Consider the following 16,912-nt stretch of genomic DNA (forward strand, 5'->3'; position numbering starts at 1 on the left):
ATTTCACTATGATTTTAAATTCTAACCACTTGAACATAATAAAATATTCCAAATAGTGTTGTGTGCCAAGTTTCGTAAAAACAATCCAAGTTTGAGCTACTTTTTGCGCTAAAGTGCCAAATACGATTAAAAGCCCATAAAATCGCAACTTAACATGTAATTTCTAGCATATGACTATGATTTTCAATTCTAACCACTTCAACACAATAATATATACCAAATAGTGTTGTGTGCCAAGTTTCATGCAAAACAAACCAAGTTTGAGCTACTTTATGCACAAAAGTGCCATAAACGCTTAAAACCCTTAAAATCGCAACTTAACATGTAATTTCTAGCATATAACTATGACTTTCATTTCTCACCACTTCAACATAATGATATATACCAAATAGTGTTGTGTTCCAAGTTTCGTGCAAATCAAACCATGTTATGAGCTACTTTTTGCGCAAAAGTGCCAAAAACGCTTAAAAACCCTTAAAATCGCAACTTAACACGTAATTTCTAGCATTTCACTGTGATTTTAAATTCTAACCACTTGAACATAATAATACATTCCAAATAGTGTTGTGTGCCAAGTTTCGTAAAAACAATCCAAGTTTGAACTACTTTATGCACAAAAGTGCCAAACAAGCTTAGAACCCTTAAAATCGCAACTTAACATGTAATTTCTAGCATATAACTATGATTTTCATTTCTAACCACTTCAACATAATAATATATACCAAATAGTGTTATGTGCCAAGTTTCGTGCAAATCAAATCATGTTTGAGCTACTTTTTGCGCAAACGTGCCAAAAACGCTTAAAAACGCTTAAAAACCCTTAAAATCGCAACTTAACTAGTAATTTCTAGCATATAACTATGATTTTCAATTCTAACCACTTCAACACAATAATATATACCAAACAGTATTGTGCGCCATGTTTCGTGCAAAACAAACCAAGTTTGAGCTACTTTATGCGCAAAGGTGCCAAAAACGCTTAAAAACCCTTAAAATCGCAACTTAACATGTAATTTCTAGCATATGACTATGATTTTCAATTTTAACCACTTCAACACAATAATATATAGAAATAATGTTGTGTGCCAAGTTTCGTGCAAAAGAAACCAAGTTTGAGCTACTTTTTGCGCAAAAGTGCCAAAAATGCTTAACAACCCTTAAAATCGCAACTTAAATCTTAATTTCTAGCATAAGACTATGATTTTCAATTCTAACCACTTCAACATAATAATATATACAAAATAGTGTTGTATGCCAAGTTTCGTGCGAATCTAACCAAGTTTGAGCGACTTTATACGCAAAATTGCCAAAAACGCTTAAAAACCCTTAAAATCGCAACTTAACAGGTAATTTCTAAAATATGATTATGATTTTCAATTCTAACCACTTCAACACAATAATTTATACCAAATAGTTTTGTGTGCAAAGTTTCGTTCAAAACGAACCAAGTTTTAGCTACTTTATGCGCAAAAGTGCCAAAAATGCTTAAAAACCCTTAAAATCGAAACTTATCACGTAATTTCTAACATTTCACTATGATTTTAAATTCTAACAAATTCAACATAATAATATATACCAAATAGTGTTGTGTACCATGTTTCGTACAAAACAAACCAAGTTTGAGCTACATTATGCGCAAAAGTGCAAAAGACGCTTAAAACCCTTAAAATCGCAACTTAACACGTACTTTCTAGCATATTACTATGATTTTCAATTATAACCACTTCAACACAATAATATATACGAAATGGTTTTGTGTGCCATTTTTCGTGCAAAACAAACCAAGTTTGAGCTACTTTATGCGCAAAAGTGCCAAAAAACGTTTAAAAACCCTTAAAATCGCAACTTAACATGTAATTTCTTGCATATGAATTTGATTTTTAATTCTAACCACTTCAACACAATAATATATACCAAATATTGTTGTGTTCTAAGTTTCGTACAAAACAAACCAAGTTTGAGCTACTTTATGCGCAAAAGTGCCAAATACGCTTAAAAACCAATAAAATCGCAACTTAACATGTAATTTCTAGCATATGACTATGATTTTCAATTCTAACCACTTCAACACAATAATATATACCAAATAGTGTTGGTGTGAGCCAAGTTTCATGCAAAACAAACCAAGTTTAAGCTACTTTATGCGCAAGAGTGCCAAAAACGCTTAAAAACCCTTAAAATCGCAACTTAACACGTAATTTCTAGCATTTCACTATGATTTTAAATTCTAACCACTTGAACATAATAATACATTCCAAATAGTGTTGTGTGCCAAGTTTCGTAAAAACAATCCAAGTTTGAGCTACTTTATGCACAAAAGTGCAAAACACCCTTAAAACGCTTAAAATCGCAACTTAACATGTAATTTTTAGCATATAACTATGATTTTCATTTCTAACCACTTCAACATAATAATATATACCAAATAGTGTTGTGTGCCAAGTTTCGTGCAAATCAAACCAAGTTTGAGCTACTTTTTGCGCAAACGTGCCAAAAACGCTTAAAAACCCTTCAAATCGCAACTTAACTCGTAGTTTCTAGCATATAACTATGATTTTCAATTCAAAACCACTTCAACACAATAATATATACTAAACAGTATTGTGTGCCATGTTTCGGTGCAAAACAAACCAAGTTTGAGCTACTTTATGCGCAAAGGTGCCAAAAACGCTTAAAAACCCTTAAAATCGCAACATAACATGTAATTTCTAGCATATGACTATGATTTTCAATTTTAACCACTTCAACACAATAATATATAGAAATAATGTTGGTGTGCCAAGTTTCGTGCAAAAGAAACAAAGTTTGAGCTACTTTTTGCGCAAAAGTGCCAAAACCGCATAACAACCCTTAAAATCGAAACTTAACATTTAATTTCTAGCATAAGACTATGATTTTCAATTCTAAGCACTTCAACATAATAATATATAGCAAATAGTGTTGTGTGCCAAGTTTCGTGCGAATACTTTATACGCAAAATTTCCAAAAACGCTTAAAAACCCTTAAAATCGCAACTTAACATGTAATTTCTAACATATGACTACGATTTTCAATTCTAACCACTTCAACACAATAATTTATACCAAATAGTTTTGTGTGCCAAGTTTCGATCAAAACCAACCAAGTTTGAGCTACTTTACGCACAAAAGTGCCCTAAACGCTTAAAAATACTTAAAATCGCAACTTAACATGTAATTTCTAGCATATCAATTTGATTTTAATTTCTAACCACTTCAACACAATAATTTATACCAAATAGTTTTGTGTGCCAAGTTTCGTTCAAAACCAACTAAGTTTTTAGCTACTTTATGCGCAAAAGTGCCAAAAACGCTTAAAAATCCTTAAAATCGCAACTTAAATTGTAATTTTTTTTATATGACTATGATATTAAATTCTAACCACTTCAACAGAATAATATATACCAAATAGTTTTGTGTGCCTTGTTTCGTGCAAAATAAACCAAGTTTGTGCTACTTTATGCGCAAAAGTGCCAAAAACGATTAAAAATAGTGTTGTGTGCTAAGTTTTAACCAATTCAATTTTAATTTCTTGCATATGATTTTGATTTTCAATTTTAACCACTTCAACACAATAATATATACAAAATAGTGTTGTGTGCTAAGTTTCGTGCAAAACAAACCAAGTTTGAGCAACCTTATGCGCAAAATTGCCAAAAACGCTTAAAAACCCATCAAATCGCAACTAAAAATGTAATTTCTAGCATATGACTATGATTTTCAATTATAAAGACTTCAACACAATAATATATACCAAATAGTGTTGTGTGCCAGTTTTGTGCAAAACAAACCAAGTTTGAGCTACTTTATGTGCAAAAGTGCCAAAAACGCTTAAAATCCCTTAAAATCGCAACTTAACATGTAGTTTCTAGCATATCACTTTGACTTTCAACTATAACTACTTTAACACAATAATATATACCAAAAATAAACCTTTAAAATCGCAATTTAACATGTATTTTTGTTGCATATGACATGATATTCAATTCTAACCACTTCAACACAATCATATATACCAAATAGTTTTGTGTGCCAAGTTTCGTGCAAAACAAGCTAATTTTGAGCTAGTTTATGCGCAAAATTGTTAAAAACGCTTAAAAACCCTTAAAATCGTAACTTAACATGTAATTTCTAGCATATGACTATGATTTTTAATTCTAACCACATCAACACAATAATTTATACCAAATAGTTTTGTGTGCCATGTTTCGTTCAAAACCAACCAAATTTCAGCTACTTTATGCGCGAAAGTGCCAAAAACGGTTAAAAAACCCTTAAAATCGCAACTTAACATGTAATTTCTTGCATATGACTATGATTTTCAATTCTACCTACTTCAACACAATAATATATCCCAAATAGTGGTGTGTGCCAAGTTTCGTGCAAAACAAACCAAGTTTGAGCTACTTTATGCGCAAAAGTGCCAAAAACGCTTAAAAACCCATAAAATTGCAACTAAAGATGTAATTTCTAGCATATAAATATGGTTTTCAATTTAAACCACTTCAACACAATAATATATACCAAATAGTATTGTGTGCCAAGTTTCGTGCAAAATAAACCAAGTTTGAGCTACTTTATGTGCAAAAGTGCCAAAAACGCTTAGAAACCCTTATAATCGCAACATAACACTTAATTTCTAGCATAAGACTATGATATTCAATTCTAACCACTTCAACATCATAATATATACGAAATAGTGTTGTGTGCCAAGTTTCATGCAAATCAAACAAAGTTTGAGCTACTGTATGCGTAAAAGTGCTAAAAACGCTTAAAAACCCTTAATATCGCAACTTCACATGTAATTTATAGCATATGACAATAATTTTCAATTCTGACCACTTCGACACAATAATATATACCAAATAGTGTTGTGTGCCAAGTTTCGTGCAAAACAAACCAAGTTTGAGCTACTTTATGCGCAAAAGTGCCAAAAACGCTTAAAATCGTTTAAAATTGCAACTTAACATGTAGGTTGTGACTATAATTTTCAATTCTAACCACTTCAACACAATAATATATACCAAATAGTGTTGTGTGCCATGTTTCGTGTAAAACAAACCCAGTTTGAGCTACTTTATGCGCAAAAGTGCTAAAAACGCTTAAAACCCTTAAAATCGCAACGTAACACATAATTTCTAGTATATGACTATTATTTTAAATTGTAACCACTTCAACATAATAATATATACCAAATAGTGTTGTGTGCCAAGTTTCGTGCAAAACAAACCAAGTTTGATTTACTTTCAGCGCAAAAGTGACAAAAACGCTTAAAACCATTAAAATCGCAACTTAACACGTAATTTCAAGCATATAACTACGATTTTTAATTCTAACCACTTCAACATAATATTATATACCAAATATGGTTATGTGCCAAGTTTGAGCTACTATTTGCGCAAAAGTGCCAAAAACGCATATAAACCCTTAAAATCGCAACTTAACTCGTATTTTCTAGCATATTACTATGATTTTCAATTCTAACCACTTCAAAAGAATAATATTTTCAAAACAGCACTGTGTGCCAAGTTTCGTGCAAAACAAACCAAGTTTTAGCTACTTTATGCGCAAAATTGCCAAAAACGCTTAAAAACCTTGAAAATCGCCACTTAACATGTAATTTGTAGCATATGACCATGATTTTAAATTCTAACCACTTCAAAAAAATAATATATGCCAAATAGTTTTGTGTGCAAGGTTTCGTGCAAAACAAACCATGTTTGAGCTACTTTATGGGCAAAACTGCCAAAAACGCTGAAAAACCCTTAAAATCGCAACTTAACAATTAATTTCTCGCATATGACTATGATTTTAAATTCTAATCTCTTCAAAACAATAATATTAACGAATAGTGTTGTGTGCCAAGTTTCGTACAAAACAAACCAAGTTTGAGATATTTTATGCGCAAAAGTGCAAAAACGCTTAAAAACCCTGAAATTCGCAACTTAACATATAATTTAATTTATAGCATATGACAAATAATTTTGTGTTGCAAGTTTCGTGCAAAATAAACCAAGTTTTAGCTACTTTATGCGGAAAAATGCTAAAAACGCTTAAAACCTTTAAAATCACAACTTAACACGTTATTTCTAGCATATAACTATAATTTTCAATTTTAGCCCTTCAACACAATCATATATACTAAATAGTGTTGTGTGCCAAGATTCGCGCAAAAGAAGCCAAGTTTGAGCTACTTTATGCGCAAAAGTGCCAAAAACGCTAAAAAACCCTTAAAATCGCAACTTAACATGTAATTTCTAGCATATGACTATGATTTTCAAATCTAATCACTTCAAAACAATAATATATACCAAATAGTGATGTGTGCCAAGTTTCGTGCAAAACAAACCAAGTTTGAGCTACTTTATGCGCAAAGTGCAAAAAACGCTTAAAAATCCTTAAAATCGCAACTTAACATGTAATTTCTGGAAGATTAATATGATTTTAAATTCTAACCACTTCAACACAATAATGTATATCAAATAGTTTTGTGTGCTAAGATTCGTGCAAAACAAACCAAGTTTTAGCTACTTTATGCGCAAAAGTGCCAAAAATGCCTAAAAACCCTTAAAATCGCAACTTAACATATAATTTCTTGCATATTACTATGATTTTCAATTCTAACCACTTCAACACAATAATATATACCAAATAGTGTTGTGTGCCAAGTTTCGTGCAAAATAAAACACGTTTGAGCTATTTTATGAGCACAAGTGCCAAAAACGCTTAAAAACGTATAAAATAGCAACTTAACACGTAATTTCTAGCATATGAATATGATTTTCAATTCTAACCACTTCAACACAATAATATATACCGAATAGTGTTGTGTGCCAAGTTTCGTGCAAAACAAACCAAGTTTGAGCTACTTTATGCGCAAAAGTGCCAAAAACGGTTAAAAACCTTTAAAATCACAACTTAACACGTAATTACTAGTACATGACTATGATTTTCAATTCTAGCCACTTCAACGCAATAATATAGACCAAAAAGTGTTGTGTGGCAAGTTTCGCGCAAAACAAACCAAGTTAAAGCTACTTTATGCGCAAAAGTACCAAAAACTCTTTAAAACGCATCAAATCGCAACTTAACTCGTAATTTCTAGCATATGACTATCATTTTCAAGTCTAACCACTTAAACACAATAATATATACCAAATAGTGTTGTGTGCCAAGTTTCGTGCAAAATAAAACACGTTTGAGCTATTTTATGAGCACAAGTGCCAAAAACGCTTAAAAACGTATAAAATCGCAACTTAATACGTAATTTCTAGCTTATGAATATGATTTTCAATTCTAACCACATCAACACAATAATATATACCGAATAGTGTTGTGTGCCAAGTTTCGTCAAAAACAGACCAAGTTTGAGCTACTTTATGCGCAAAAGTGCCAAAAACGGTTAAAAAACTTTAAAATCACAACTTAACACGTAATTTCTAGTATATGACTTTAATTTTCAATTCTAACCACTTCAATGCAATAATATAGACCAAATAGTGTTGTGTGCCAAGTTTCGCGAAAAACAAACCAAGTTAAAGCTACTTTATGCGAAAAAGTACTAAACACTCTCAAAAACGCATCAAATCGCAACTTAACACGTAATTTCTAGCATATGAATATGATTTTCAATTCTAACCACTTCAACACAATAATATATACCGAATAGTGTTGTGTGTCAAGTTTCGTCAAAAACAAACCAAGTTTGAGCTACATTATGTGCAAAAGTGCCAAAAACGGTTAAAAATCTTTGAAATCACAACTTAACACGTATATTCTAACATATGACTGTGATTTTCAATTCTAACCACTTCAAATCAATAATATAGACCAAATAGTGTTGTGTGGCAAGTTTCGCGTAAAACAAACCAAGTTAAAGCTACTTTATGCGCAAAAGTACCAAAAACTCTTTAAAATGCATCAAATCGCAACCTCACACGTCATTTCTAGCATATGACTACGATTTTCAATTTTAACCACTTCAACACAATAATATATACCAAATAGTGTTGTGTGCCAAGTTTCGTGCAAAAAAAACCACGTTTGAGCTATTTTATGAGCACAAGTGCCCAAAACGCTTAAAAACGTATAAAATCGCAACTTAACACGTAATTTCTAGCATATGAATATGATTTTCAATTCTAACCACTTCAACACAATAATATATACCGAATAGTATTGTGTGCCAATTTTCGTGCAAAATAAACCAAGTTTGAGCTACTTTATGTGCAAAAGTGCCAAAAACGGTTATAAATCTTTAAAATCACAACTTAACACGTATATTCTTGCATATGACTATGATTTTCAATTCTAACCACTTCCACGCAATAATATAGACCAAATAGTGTTGTGTTGGAAGTTTCGCGCAAAACAAACCAAGTTAAAGCTACTTTATGCGCAAAAGTACCAAAAACTCTTTAAAACGCATCAAATCGCAACTTAACACGTAATTTTTAGCATATGACTATCATTTTCAATTCTAACCACTTCAACACAATAATATATACCAAATAGTGTTGTGTGCCAAGTTTCGTGCAAAACAAACCAAGTTTTAGCTACTTTATGCGCAAAATTGCCAAAAACGCTTAAAAACCCTGAAAATCACCACTTAACATGTAATTTGTAGCATATGACCATGATTTTAAATTCTAACCACTTCAAAAAAATAATATATGCCAAATAGTTTTGTGTGCCAAGTTTCGTGCAAAACAAACCATGTTTGAGCTACTTTATGGGCAAAACTGCCAAAAACGCTGAAAAACCCTTAAAATCGCAACTTAACAATTAATTTCTCGCATATGACTATGATTTTAAATTCTAATCTCTTCAAAACAATAATATTAACGAATAGTGTTGTGTGCCAAGTTTCGTACAAAACAAACCAAGTTTGAGATATTTTATGCGCAAAAGTGCAAAAACGCTTAAAAACCCTGAAATTCGCAACTTAACATATAATTTAATTTATAGCATATGACAAATAATTTTGTGTTGCAAGTTTCGTGCAAAATAAACCAAGTTTTAGCTACTTTATGCGGAAAAATGCTAAAAACGCTTAAAACCTTTAAAATCACAACTTAACACGTTATTTCTAGCATATAACTATAATTTTCAATTTTAGCCCTTCAACACAAGCATATATACTAAATAGTGTTGTGTGCCAAGATTCGCGCAAAAGAAGCCAAGTTTGAGCTACTTTATGCGCAAAAGTGCCAAAAACGCTAAAAAACCCTTAAAATCGCAACTTAACATGTAATTTCTAGCATATGACTATGATTTTCAAATCTAATCACTTCAAAACAATAATATATACCATATAGTGATGTGTGCCAAGTTTCGTGCAAAACAAACCAAGTTTGAGCTACTTTATGCGCAAAGTGCAAAAAACGCTTAAAAATCCTTAAAATCGCAACTTAACATGTAATTTCTGGAAGATGAATATGATTTTAAATTCTAACCACTTCAACACAATAATGTATATCAAATAGTTTTGTGTGCTAAGATTCGTGCAAAACAAACCAAGTTTTAGCTACTTTATGCGCAAAAGTGCCAAAAACGCCTAAAAACCCTTAAAATCGCAACTTAACATATAATTTCTTGCATATTACTATGATTTTCAATTCTAACCACTTCAACACAACAATATATACCAAATAGTGTTGTGTGCCAAGTTTCGTGCAAAACAAACCAAGTTTGAGCTACTTTATGCGCAAAAGTGCCAAAAACGGTTAAAAACCTTTAAAATCACAACTTAACACGTAATTACTAGTACATGACTATGATTTTAAATTCTAGCCACTTCAACGCAATAATATAGACCAAAAAGTGTTGTGTGGCAAGTTTCGCGCAAAACAAACCAAGTTAAAGCTACTTTATGCGCAAAAGTACCAAAAACTCTTTAAAACGCATCAAATCGCAACTTAACTCGTAATTTCTAGCATATGACTATCATTTTCAAGTCTAACCACTTAAACACAATAATATATACCAAATAGTGTTGTGTGCCAAGTTTCGTGCAAAATAAAACACGTTTGAGCTATTTTATGAGCACAAGTGCCAAAAACGCTTAAAAACGTATAAAATCGCAACTTAATACGTAATTTCTAGCTTATGAATATGATTTTCAATTCTAACCACATCAACACAATAATATATACCGAATAGTGTTGTGTGCCAAGTTTCGTCAAAAACAGACCAAGTTTGAGCTACTTTATGCGCAAAAGTGCCAAAAACGGTTAAAAAACTTTAAAATCACAACTTAACACGTAATTTCTAGTATATGACTTTAATTTTCAATTCTAACCACTTCAATGCAATAATGTAGACCAAATAGTGTTGTGTGCCAAGTTTCGTGAAAAACAAACCAAGTTAAAGCTACTTTATGCGAAAAAGTACTAAACACTCTCAAAAACGCATCAAATCGCAACTTAACACGTAATTTCTAGCATATGAATATGATTTTCAATTCTAACCACTTCAACACAATAATATATACCGAATAGTGTTGTGTGTCAAGTTTCGTCAAAAACAAACCAAGTTTGAGCTACATTATGTGCAAAAGTGCCAAAAACGGTTAAAAATCTTTGAAATCACAACTTAACACGTATATTCTAACATATGACTGTGATTTTCAATTCTAACCACTTCAAATCAATAATATAGACCAAATAGTGTTGTGTGGCAAGTTTCGCGTAAAACAAACCAAGTTAAAGCTACTTTATGCGCAAAAGTACCAAAAACTCTTTAAAATGCATCAAATCGCAACCTCACACGTCATTTCTAGCATATGACTACGATTTTCAATTTTAACCACTTCAACACAATAATATATACCAAATAGTGTTGTGTGCCAAGTTTCGTGCAAAAAAAAACCACGTTTGAGCTATTTTATGAGCACAAGTGCCCAAAACGCTTAAAAACGTATAAAATCGCAACTTAACACGTAATTTCTAGCATATGAATATGATTTTCAATTCTAACCACTTCAACACAATAATATATACCGAATAGTATTGTGTGCCAATTTTCGTGCAAAATAAACCAAGTTTGAGCTACTTTATGTGCAAAAGTGCCAAAAACGGTTATAAATCTTTAAAATCACAACTTAACACGTATATTCTTGCATATGACTATGATTTTCAATTCTAACCACTTCAACGCAATAATATAGACCAAATAGTGTTGTGTTGGAAGTTTCGCGCAAAACAAACCAAGTTAAAGCTACTTTATGCGCAAAAGTACCAAAAACTCTTTAAAACGCATCAAATCGCAACTTAACACGTAATTTTTAGCATATGACTATCATTTTCAATTCTAACCACTTCAACACAATAATATATACCAAATAGTGTTGTGTGCCAAGTTTCGTGCAAAACAAACCAAGTTTTAGCTACTTTATGCGCAAAATTGCCAAAAACGCTTAAAAACCCTGAAAATCACCACTTAACATGTAATTTGTAGCATATGACCATGATTTTAAATTCTAACCACTTCAAAAAAATAATATATGCCAAATAGTTTTGTGTGCCAAGTTTCGTGCAAAACAAACCATGTTTGAGCTACTTTATGGGCAAAACTGCCAAAAACGCTGAAAAACCCTTAAAATCGCAACTTAACAATTAATTTCTCGCATATGACTATGATTTTAAATTCTAATCTCTTCAAAACAATAATATTAACGAATAGTGTTGTGTGCCAAGTTTCGTACAAAACAAACCAAGTTTGAGATATTTTATGCGCAAAAGTGCAAAAACGCTTAAAAACCCTGAAATTCGCAACTTAACATATAATTTAATTTATAGCATATGACAAATAATTTTGTGTTGCAAGTTTCGTGCAAAATAAACCAAGTTTTAGCTACTTTATGCGGAAAAATGCTAAAAACGCTTAAAACCTTTAAAATCACAACTTAACACGTTATTTCTAGCATATAACTATAATTTTCAATTTTAGCCCTTCAACACAAGCATATATACTAAATAGTGTTGTGTGCCAAGATTCGCGCAAAAGAAGCCAAGTTTGAGCTACTTTATGCGCAAAAGTGCCAAAAACGCTAAAAAACCCTTAAAATCGCAACTTAACATGTAATTTCTAGCATATGACTATGATTTTCAAATCTAATCACTTCAAAACAATAATATATACCATATAGTGATGTGTGCCAAGTTTCGTGCAAAACAAACCAAGTTTGAGCTACTTTATGCGCAAAGTGCAAAAAAACGCTTAAAAATCCTTAAAATCGCAACTTAACATGTAATTTCTGGAAGATGAATATGATTTTAAATTCTAACCACTTCAACACAATAATGTATATCAAATAGTTTTGTGTGCTAAGATTCGTGCAAAACAAACCAAGTTTTAGCTACTTTATGCGCAAAAGTGCCAAAAACGCCTAAAAACCCTTAAAATCGCAACTTAACATATAATTTCTTGCATATTACTATGATTTTCAATTCTAACCACTTCAACACAACAATATATACCAAATAGTGTTGTGTGCCAAGTTTCGTGCAAAACAAACCAAGTTTGAGCTACTTTATGCGCAAAAGTGCCAAAAACGGTTAAAAACCTTTAAAATCACAACTTAACACGTAATTACTAGTACATGACTATGATTTTAAATTCTAGCCACTTCAACGCAATAATATAGACCAAAAAGTGTTGTGTGGCAAGTTTCGCGCAAAACAAACCAAGTTAAAGCTACTTTATGCGCAAAAGTACCAAAAACTCTTTAAAACGCATCAAATCGCAACTTAACTCGTAATTTCTAGCATATGACTATCATTTTCAAGTCTAACCACTTAAACACAATAATATATACCAAATAGTGTTGTGTGCCAAGTTTCGTGCAAAATAAAACACGTTTGAGCTATTTTATGAGCACAAGTGCCAAAAACGCTTAAAAACGTATAAAATCGCAACTTAATACGTAATTTCTAGCTTATGAATATGATTTTCAATTCTAACCACATCAACACAATAATATATACCGAATAGTGTTGTGTGCCAAGTTTCGTCAAAAACAGACCAAGTTTGAGCTACTTTATGCGCAAAAGTGCCAAAAACGGTTAAAAAACTTTAAAATCACAACTTAACACGTAATTTCTAGTATATGACTTTAATTTTCAATTCTAACCACTTCAATGCAATAATGTAGACCAAATAGTGTTGTGTGCCAAGTTTCGTGAAAAACAAACCAAGTTAAAGCTACTTTATGCGAAAAAGTACTAAACACTCTCAAAAACGCATCAAATCGCAACTTAACACGTAATTTCTAGCATATGAATATGATTTTCAATTCTAACCACTTCAACACAATAATATATACCGAATAGTGTTGTGTGTCAAGTTTCGTCAAAAACAAACCAAGTTTGAGCTACATTATGTGCAAAAGTGCCAAAAACGGTTAAAAATCTTTGAAATCACAACTTAACACGTATATTCTAACATATGACTGTGATTTTCAATTCTAACCACTTCAAATCAATAATATAGACCAAATAGTGTTGTGTGGCAAGTTTCGCGTAAAACAAACCAAGTTAAAGCTACTTTATGCGCAAAAGTACCAAAAACTCTTTAAAATGCATCAAATCGCAACCTCACACGTCATTTCTAGCATATGACTACGATTTTCAATTTTAACCACTTCAACACAATAATATATACCAAATAGTGTTGTGTGCCAAGTTTCGTGCAAAAAAAACCACGTTTGAGCTATTTTATGAGCACAAGTGCCCAAAACGCTTAAAAACGTATAAAATCGCAACTTAACACGTAATTTCTAGCATATGAATATGATTTTCAATTCTAACCACTTCAACACAATAATATATACCGAATAGTATTGTGTGCCAATTTTCGTGCAAAATAAACCAAGTTTGAGCTACTTTATGTGCAAAAGTGCCAAAAACGGTTATAAATCTTTAAAATCACAACTTAACACGTATATTCTTGCATATGACTATGATTTTCAATTCTAACCACTTCAACGCAATAATATAGACCAAATAGTGTTGTGTTGGAAGTTTCGCGCAAAACAAACCAAGTTAAAGCTACTTTATGCGCAAAAGTACCAAAAACTCTTTAAAACGCATCAAATCGCAACTTAACACGTAATTTTTAGCATATGACTATCATTTTCAATTCTAACCACTTCAACACAATAATATATACCAAATAGTGTTGTGTGCCAAGTTTCGTGCAAAACAAACCAAGTTTTAGCTACTTTATGCGCAAAATTGCCAAAAACGCTTAAAAACCCTGAAAATCACCACTTAACATGTAATTTGTAGCATATGACCATGATTTTAAATTCTAACCACCTCAAATAAATAATATATGCCAAATAGTTTTGTGTGCCAAGTTTCGTGCAAAACAAACCATGTTTGAGCTACTTTATGGGCAAAACTGCCAAAAACGCTGAAAAACCCTTAAAATCGCAACTTAACAATTAATTTCTCGCATATGACTATGATTTTAAATTCTAATCTCTTCAAAACAATAATATTAACGAATAGTGTTGTGTGCCAAGTTTCGTACAAAACAAATCAAGTTTGAGATATTTTATGCGCAAAAGTGCAAAAACGCTTAAAAAACCCTGAAATTCGCAACTTAACATATAATTTAATTTATAGCATATGACAAATAATTTTGTGTTGCAAGTTGCGTGCAAAATAAACCAAGTTTTAGCTACTTTATGTGGAAAAATGCAAAAAACGCTTAAAACCTTTAAAATCACAACTTAACACGTTATTTCTAGCATATAACTATAATTTTCAAGTTTAGCCCTTCAACACAATCATATATACTAAATAGTGTTGTGTGCCAAGATTCGCGCAAAAGAAGCCAAGTTTGAGCCACTTTATGCGCAAAAGTGCCAAAAACGCTAAAAAACCCTTAAAATCGCAACTTAACATGTAATTTCTAGCATATGACTATGATTTTCAAATCTAATCACTTCAAAACAATAATATATACCAAATAGTGATGTGTGCCAAGTTTCGTGCAAAACAAACCAAGTTGAGCTACTTTATGCGCAAAGTGCAAAAAACGCTTAAAAATCCTTAAAATCGCAACGTAACATGTAATTTCTGGAAGATGAATATGATTTTAAATTCTAACCACTTCAACACAATAATGTATATCAAATAGTTTTGTGTACTAAGATTCGTGCAAAACAAACAAGTTTTAGCTACTTTATGCGCAAAAGTGCCAAAAACACCTAAAAACCCTTAAAATCGCAACTTAACATATAATTTCTTGCATATTACTATGATTTTCAATTCTAACCACTTCAACACAATAATATATACCAAATAGTGTTGTGTGCCAAGTTTCGTGCAAAACAAACCAACTTTGAGCTACTTGATACGCAAAAATGCCAAAAACACTTAAAAACCCTTAACAAAGCAGCTTAAGATGTAATTTATAGCATATGGGTATGATTTTCAATTCTAGCAACTTCAACACAATATTATATACCAAATAAATTTGTGTGCCAACTTTCGTGCAAAACAAACCAAGTTGCATCTACTTTTTGCGCAAAAGTGCCAAAAAACGCTTAAAAACCCTTAAAATCGCAACTTAACACTTAATTTCTAGCATAAGACTATGATATTCAATTTTAACCACTTCAACATCATAATATATACGAAATAGTGTTGTGTGCAAGGTTTCATGCAAATCAAACCAAGTTTGAGCTATTGTATGCGCAAAAGTGCCAAAAACGCTTAAAAAACCTTAAAATTGTAACTTAACACTTAATTTATAGCATAAGCCTATGATTTTCAATTCTAAATTCAACATAATAAGATATACCAAATAGTGTTGTGTGGCAAGTTTCGTCCAAATCAAACCAAATTTGAACTACTTTATGCGCAAAATTGCCAACACCGCTTTAAAACCTTTAAAATTGCAACTTAACATGTAGCATATGACTATAATTTTCAATTCTAACCACTTCAACACAATAATATATACCAAATAGTGTTGTGTGCCAAGTTTCGTGCAAAACAAACCGAGTTTGAGCTACTTTATGCGCAAAAGTGCTAAAAACGCTTAAAAACCCTTGAAATCGCAACTTAACATATAATTTCTAGCATATGTCTATGATTTTTATTTCTAACCACATCAACACAATAATATACACCAAATAGTGTTGTTTGCTAAGTTTCGTGCAAAACAAACCAATTTTGGGCGACTTTATAAGCAAAATTTCCAAACACGCTTAAAAACCCTTAGAATCGTAACGTAACACTTAATTTCTAGTATATGACTATGATTTTAAATTGTAACCACGTCAACATAATAATATATACCAAATAGTGTTGTGCGCCAAGTTTTGTGCAAAACAAACAAAGTTTGAGCTACTTTATGCGCAAAAGTGCCAAAAACGCTTAAAACCCTTAAAATCGCAACTTAACACGTAATTTCAAGCATATGAGTATGATTTATAATTCTAACCATTTTAAATAATAATATATACCAAATATTGTTGTGTGCCAAGTTTCATGCAAATCAAACCAAGTTTGAGCTACTATTTGCGCAAAAGTGCCAAAAACGCATATAAACCCTTAAAATCGCAACTTAACTCGTATTTTCTAGCATATAACTATGATTTTCATTTCTAACCACTTCAATAGAATAATAAATACCAAACAGCATTGTGTGCCATATTTCGTGCAAAACAAACCAAGTTTGAGCTACTTTATGCGCAAAAGTGCCAAAAACGCTTAAAAACCCTTAAAATCGCAACTTAACCTGTAATTTCTAGCATGTGACCATGATTTTAAATTCTAACCGCTTCAATAGAAAAATATATACCAAATAGTTTTGTGGGCCAAGTTTCGTGCAAAACAAACCAAGTTTGAGCTACTTTATGCGCAAAACTGCCAAAAACG

This window comes from Amaranthus tricolor, chromosome 6 (assembly GCF_026212465.1).
Source record: "Amaranthus tricolor cultivar Red isolate AtriRed21 chromosome 6, ASM2621246v1, whole genome shotgun sequence".
In the NCBI taxonomy this organism is placed as follows: domain Eukaryota; kingdom Viridiplantae; phylum Streptophyta; class Magnoliopsida; order Caryophyllales; family Amaranthaceae; genus Amaranthus; species Amaranthus tricolor.